We start from the raw sequence: 6,644 nt of genomic DNA, 5'->3' as shown, positions 1-6,644 counted from the left end.
GTAGCAGTTCTAAAAGTTTCAGTGCTACCAGGCTCCGTCTAAACTACAGAGATCCTTTGAAAGAAGTTCTTCTGGAAGAGATCTTCTGAAAACACTTCTTTTGAAAGATCATGTCCACACACAAAAAAGCAGATTGAAAGATTGATCTGCTCTTTCGATACAGAGTGTCCACACAGCCCCTGCTCTTTGAAAAGAATTGGCTAAGCATAGTTTCCTCCTGCAGTTAGATCACTGCTGTCCTGCTTTCTTATAGTTCTGAAGTTTTTCCTAATACTACCATCAAAAATTCCATGCCAGGTGGTCTGCTTCTTTGAAAGAAGGACCCACGGAGCATCTACACCTACTTTTTTCAAAAGGATCTTTTGGGAAACTTGCTCTTCCTCACCTGTGAGAGAAGGAGGGCCTCTGGAAAAAGGGCTGCATTCTTTCGATTTCAGATCAAAGAGTGCATTTCATGTGTATATGCTTCACTGTTTTATTTTTCTGTTTGTCTTTTTGAAAAGGGCCTGGCTTTTCAGAAGAAACTTGCTAGTGTAGACAGAGACCCATTGAGACTCCTGATAAGATGTTGTGTAACTATTGTCTCTCAAAAGTAACAATCCAAATGCTATAATCTGCTAGAGAAGGTAGATTTCTCTACCATTACAAGACAACTTATGTCACCTACTGCTGTTAATACTCTGAGTTCAGTCTTATTTAATTATTAGATGGGGGTATCTGCCTGTCAGAGGAAACTGGGCACAGAATAGTTAAGCAACTTGCCAAATTTTTCACAGCAAGTCAGTAGCAGAAATGGTAATAGAGCTAGATCTGGTGAATTAATGTGGAAGCTTTTCCATATAACACCACACAGCCTCGTAAACTCAAAAATTCATTTGGCCGGGGCGGAGGGTGGTGAAGGGAAAAGAGGGGGATAGTAACATGGAGCACTGGAAAAGGAGCGGGGGTTCTTTCTTTCCTAAAATATAGGAGACTTTGAAAAGGCTCAACTCAGAATTCCAATTCAGTGATAAGTAAGGGCCATTTCAAGGGGCTTAGCTGTGTGTAAAACAGTAGTATTTCCAAATGTTAAAGCTGTACTATCAGCTCCACAATTGCACAACAGTTTCTGTTTTAGCCTCTCAAACAACTTTCAGAAATAATACTCAGTGAAGTGACCAGTAGACGTGTGAGTGGTTTTTTTTCCAATAAAGAGTTTACAAAAATCACAGTTCCCTTCCAGCTGTGTACTTTCTGGTTTTACAGACCTCCTCCAAATGTCTTTATGCCACCCTTCCTTCAGCAAATGAAATATTTCTGATGTGTGTATTTCAATTAGACAGCAAAAAATCTTACACAGTTTTAAATATGTTACACATGCAAGCTGTCCCATTGACGTCAGTGGGATACTCAGGTTGAGAAGCCTCACAATGCTGTTTACCTCTCTGAAGCATCCATTGCTTACATGGATTGTAAACTCTTAGGAACTGGGACTGTCTTACATTCTGCTTGGACAGTGCCAAGCACAACAGCATCCTGGTCCATAACTGAGGCTCCTAGAAGCAACAGTAAAATAGTTATAATAAAGTGAGTGCCTCACAATGCAGAATTCAGTCCACCACTCCTCACCTGGGCAAGACAATTTTTTAAAATGCCCATAGTGGCATTATTAGTGAAATTAATACATCTATGTACTGAAATCTGAGTTAATTCAAAATGTGCTTTCCAGCCCTAGCAAACTACTGATGGTAGAGTGTTTGTCCATGTGAAATTTGATTAGTTATGTGCATTGGCCACGGAGCTGGACAAAAACTGCATACAGAGATTTTCTGATGAGAAACTGAATCAGTTTTGAATTTCCCCCAATTCTTTCTCTATTTTGCCTTTGCAAAAGTGGAGAATAGGAAAGAAGGTAGGTGGAAAGGGAAGAAAACACAGGGGCTATGTCTACACTAGCACCCCCCCTCCTTTCAAAAGGGGGATGCTAATGAGACACTTCAGGATATGCTAATGAGATGCCTCATTAGCATAATGACTGCTGCAGCACTTCGAAAGTGCCACTTTTGATCACATGCGGCTTGTCTACACGGGATCCTTTTCTAAAGGACCACACACACTTTGAAATCCCCTTACTCCTGTTTGGTTATAGGAATAACGGGATTTCGAAGTGTGCGGCGTGCTTTCAAAAAGGACCCTGTGTAGACAAGCTGCGTGCGATTGAAAGTGGCACTTTCAAAGTGCCACGGCCACCATTATGCTAAGGAGGCGCTGCATATTCATTGCAGTGCCTCATTAGCATATCCTAAAGTGTCTCATTAGTACCCCCTTTCGAAAGGGGGGTGCTAGTGTAGACACAGCCAAGGAGTTAAATGAAAAGCCCACCCCTAAAAGTCCCAAAAGGTTTCTTTTTTTTATTTTGAATTTTCATCAGAGAAATAATTTCCCCAAAAATGAGGTGGGAGACTATTTTCTGTTGAAAAATGTTTTGGAGGAGGTTTTGACATCAATTTTAATATTCTATTGTGATTGGTAGCCGTTGCCCCTTGTTAAGTACTGTCAATGTTCCTTCTAAAGTTTCCCGTGCATGCGTAGAATAAATTTTATGTGCACCAATATGCAGGTGACGTGATGCATCACCTCCATATGGATGCACACAAAAAATTCATGAGACAGTGATGGGGCTGAGGAGTTCAGAGTTTGGGAGCGGGCTCAGGGCTGTTGCAGAAGTTCGGGGTGTAGGGGTGAGTGCTCTAGCTGGCCATGCAGGCTCTGGGTGAGGGTGGGGATTAGGGGTTCAGAGTACATGAAGGAGCTTTGGTCTGGGGCAGAGAGTTGAGGGGGTGGGAGCTCCAGCTGGAAGCACAGGCTATGAAGGTACTGGGGATGTAGGAGTTTGAGGTACAGGCTGCCCTGGGGCTGCAGCAGGGAGAAAAGACCCCCAGCTCTCTATCTCTCCTCAGCACCACCTGGGCTGGGGGGTGGCAGGTATGACGCTTCTCCCTGCTGCAGTAGGTCTGGTGTTACAGCTGAGGGAGAGGGGCCTCTCCCCATCCTGAATTCCTGTGATGCCCTTGAAAGGCTGCTGTGTGGCTACATGGCCACACAGCTTAGTGGGAACTTATACACACATCAGCTAGTTAGTTTGCTTACACCGGGGATGCTGTCTGATCCATAGAGCATAGGAGCCCCTCACTATTCTTGCGTGGACTTGTGTGCCAAAAAATTTAAAATGTTATGTACAATACTTTAAAAGTCCATAAAGTTATTTTTATTTGTCAAAATAACAGAGTATAATAATAAGAGATTCAATTATTTGGGTAACTTATTTCAAAATACCTGCCCACCAAATGTGTCTGCAATGATAGAGATAACAAGAAGATTCAGGAAATATTTTTGACAAATAGAGTCCTTATTAGGCATATTAACATAGAATTTTGAGTACACTCATCCCTCGGTATATGAGCACAATTGGTTCCCAACTTTCTGCTTGTAGGCGAAAACTCGTAAGAGGGACACTGAATTCCTATTAAATTACATGTAAAAGTCTCTGATTAGTTTCTTGGGCTCCCAACACGGGGAAGGAGTGGCAGCAGGTGGTGCTGCTGTTGAAAGGTGAGTGAATCTTGGGTTAGGAGGGTTTAAAGGCTGGGGGTACTTTGGGGCTGTGAGAGGGAGGGAGGGAAGGTTAAAATCTGGTGGGAGGGGGTTCACGCTGCCATGGTTTGGGGCCAGTGGAGGGGTCAGGCTGCGGGGCACGGGGGGATGAGGTGGCAGGGGGGTCTGGTTGCCACAGTTTGGGGCTGTGGGGGAGAGTGGGGGTCAGAAGGCAGGGGGCCGGGCTGCGGGCAGTTAAAGGGGTTTGGCTGTGGGGCCATGGGGGTTACATGCAGTAGGGGGCGGTCTGGCCGCTGGGCCGTGGGGCTACAGGCAGCAGGGGGGTCAGTCTGTGGGGCTGCTAAGGGGGTCTGGCGGCAGTGGGTTGGGGCTGTGGGGCTGGCAGGGGATCAGACTAGGGGGTTGGAGCTGTGGGGAGGAGGGTAAGGCTTGTATTAGCAGGGGAAGTTCACTCATAGAGTGAAACAAGGGAGGTATATGTGTCTCTTGTTTAAGCGAATACTTGGATGAGTGTAATAGTTAATTTAAACACAATAGAGAAACATATTTACTGCACCACTCAGATGCAATATAAAGACCCCAGTGAGTCAGGGAGAAGCTGAGAGAGAGGGATGTAATATCCGGGAAGGAGCCTGCAGGGTTGTTTGATATGAGGGAGAGAAGCATGGAAGATGAGTTGTTCTGGGGTGAGGTGGGTTATTGGAGATCCTTCCCCCATGCAGATTACCTAGTCTCTCCCGTTAAGTCAGGCAGATTTGCCCCTCTGCCTCTGCACCCCGGCTCTCCATTCAGCCAGGCATAGTCGTCCCTGTCCTCATCTATCCCTGAACCCCGACTCAACCACCCACAATTCCTTTTGCCCCCATGGCACTGTACCCCTCCACTTGGCCACCCCCATGTACTGTCACCCACCAGCTCATTTCCCTTTGTGTTCTCCCCATGCCCACTAGCCCTTCTGAACTTCAGTCTGTGTGACCCTCCCATATCCCACACCTACTCACCTAGCCCCTGGGGGCACAGGGTGCCTTTTCATCTCCCTCAGTTCCCGCCCCCCCCGCCCGCTCCAGTGAGCTGGTAAACCTCTCTTTTGGCACCATCTCGTGGGTGAAAGGTGTAACTGCAGCTTCCCTTTACCTCTCCCTCACAGTCTGTGGGGGAAAGGAGGAAGCTGTGCAACATATTGATGCTGTTTGTTGTCAAACCTGGGGAAAACAATTTTTTGGTTTATTTGTGGCTCACTTGGCTTGTGATGTTGGCTAATTTTTTGCTTGTCAGGACTTTGAAAAGTTATTGGTAGCTTGTTACTTTTTAAGGTTTGTTTGTTTCTTTTTGTTTTTTTGGGGTGGACAGAGAGGTAAGAAAGGGCAAGAGGTTTAAAAGTTATGGCCAATAGTTCCAGACTGCATAGAATGATTAGCTTGGTTTTTGGTTTATTGTGAAAGACTGGGAGCTTGCTTACTGTGTGAAAATTAGCAGAGGGAGATCTCTCATTGGGCCTGGCTCTTCAGCAAGGGCATCATTTAGGGGCCTAAATTTTGTACCAGGGTCTACCCACCCGAGCCCCAGATAAAACTCTTAACTGTAGTACTGCCTGAGTATAACATATGATGAATTTGGAAGCTGAGAGCAGAACGTCCTTTGCCTTGGGGACTTTGTTTATAAACAGAGACAGGGTGATTAAAATAATAAAAAGCTTGTCATTAAAGTAAACTAAGGATCATTACAAAACAAACAAAAAAAGCAGTCCTGTAGCACCTTAAAGACTAATAATATTATTTATTAGGTGATGAGTTTTCGTGGGAAAGACCCACATCTCCAGATCTGGAGAATTAATGAGAGAAAAAAACTGAGTGGGAAAAAAAATGATGATGATCCCAAAAGCATTGTCAGGTACTCCAGTCAAAAAACAGGGAATAAAGTGTGGGAAGAAATGGTGAGAATGAAGAGAATAGTGGTGATGCCCAGGAATCTGTACTGGGATCAGTGTTGCTCTACACATTCATAAATGATCTGGAAGAAAAGGGTAAAGGGTAAGATGGCAAAATATGCAGATAATACAAAATTTGTTCAAAGAAGACTGCAGAGTTATAAAGGGATTTCACAAAACTGGGAAAATGGGCAAGACAATGGCAGATGAACTTCAATGTTGACAAATGCAGAGTAATGCACAAGGCAAAATATAATCCTAAATATGCATACAAAATTATGGGGTCCAAAGTAGCTGAATTCATCAATAAAGAAATCTTGGGGTCATTGTGCAAAGTTGTCTGAAAATATCTGTTCCATGTCTAGTGATGATGATGATAATAGAAAACTCTGACAGAAAATTAGGACTTGTTAGGAAAGGGATAGACAAAAAACAAAAAATATTGTATTGCTTTTATATAACTCAATGGTATGCCCACATATTGAATACAGAAGGGTCTCAACATTCACAAGGGTTCCATGTTCAGAACCCTTGCGAATGTTGATTTTTCACAAATATGGGGGGTGCTCAGAGCCCCGGGGGAAGCAGCAGCTGCTAGCGCTACTGCCTGGGGCCCCAGGATGCGGCAGATGCTGGCACTCTTGCCTGGGGCCCCAGAAAAGTGGCTGCTCACAAATAATTGAATTTGCAAACTTTAAGTTCACGACTCACGAGACTCTACTGTAGTGTGTGCAGATTTGATCAGCGCATCTCAAATAATACATATTGGAAATGCACAGGGAAGGAAAACAGAAATTATTAGGAGTACTGAACTCATTCTATATGAAAAGAGATTTAAAAGGCTGGGACTTTTCAATTTGAAACAGAGATGATTAAGGGGCAGATATGACAGAGATCTAAAAAATCATGAATAATGTGGAAAAATTGAATAAGGAAGTGTTTACTCCTTCAAACAAAACAAGAAATCAAAGATAGTCATAGACTGCAGATATAAGACAAATAAAAGAAAGTACTTCTTCACAGTCAACCTGTGGAACTCTTATTCAGAGGATGTTGTGAAGGGTTCAAAAAAAGAACCAGATAAATTCATGGCAAGTATCAGCCAGAGTGGGCAGACATCCAG

Source organism: Carettochelys insculpta, chromosome 1, assembly GCF_033958435.1.
Source record: "Carettochelys insculpta isolate YL-2023 chromosome 1, ASM3395843v1, whole genome shotgun sequence".
NCBI classification, from domain to species: Eukaryota; Metazoa; Chordata; order Testudines; family Carettochelyidae; genus Carettochelys; species Carettochelys insculpta.
The sequence above is the reverse complement of the archived record's forward strand: the minus strand, read 5'-3'. Positions refer to the sequence as shown.